The sequence below is a fragment of the Mus pahari genome, chromosome 13 (assembly GCF_900095145.1).
Source record: "Mus pahari chromosome 13, PAHARI_EIJ_v1.1, whole genome shotgun sequence".
Taxonomy (NCBI): Eukaryota; Metazoa; Chordata; class Mammalia; order Rodentia; family Muridae; genus Mus; species Mus pahari.
The window spans coordinates 7,884,037-7,884,990 of NC_034602.1; positions in this window are offsets into that span (position 1 = coordinate 7,884,037).

Below are 954 nucleotides of genomic sequence, written 5' to 3' on the forward strand. Positions count from 1 at the left end.
CTGCAGGGCCAGGATGGACTTTTCCATCTCCTGTATATCTGCATCTTGTTATGGTTTGTATATGCAAAAGGCCCAGGGAGTGGCACTATTAGGGGGTATAGCCTTGTTGAAGTAGGTGTGCCACTGTGGGCTTTAAGACCCTCACCCTAGGTGCCTGGAAGTCAGTATTCTGCTAGCAGCCTTCAGATGAAGATGTAGAACTCTCAGCTCCTCCTGCACCATGCCTGCCTGGAGTCTGCCATGTTCCCATCTATTGCCATCCATAGGGCTTTGTAATTTTTCTCTTCGAGTGTTAGGGCTGAGGCCCCTACACTAACAACTCCCATTAGCCCTATACCAGGGAGAGAACCTAGTAACTCAGCAGCAATGGCCACCCTTTTAGCCCGACTGTTTGAAGGTGCTAGCTGGTTGAAGACATCCTCCCCAGAGTAAGGTCACTTTGGGTACAAGCTGTGCTAGAACATAAAAATCCTCAGACCATATAACCAGGTCATAAATGCATGGAGTAATGCACCTGAGGTACAAACCCACCGAGCATTCTCTGGGGGCAGCATGTGTCCTGCAACAGTAGGGCTTACAGTGTGGTTGCAGAGGTGGGAAGAGGCTGGCCAGCGTCCCTGACTGGTAACCAACGATTCTGTGTTAAATTTGGGTAGAGAGGGGTTAAGAACTGGCAGTCCAGTCTGCCTTCTTACTAGCTACTGTGAGCTTGATGTCAAGGTTGTTGCATCACCCCCTGGGGTACACAGATAGTAAAGGGGCTATTGGCTGGTGTGGTAAAGTGTAAGCAGCAAGCACGCAGGATCGGGAGCACTGGAGTCACAGTTTCCGTGGATCAACAGGGTGTGGGATGACCTTTCATCTTCCTGTGGCAGTTCATCTGAAGGTCTCTTCCTCTGGAACCTCAACTGCTGAATCATCTCTCTCTTGACAGGCATAATGTGGGAGTGATGT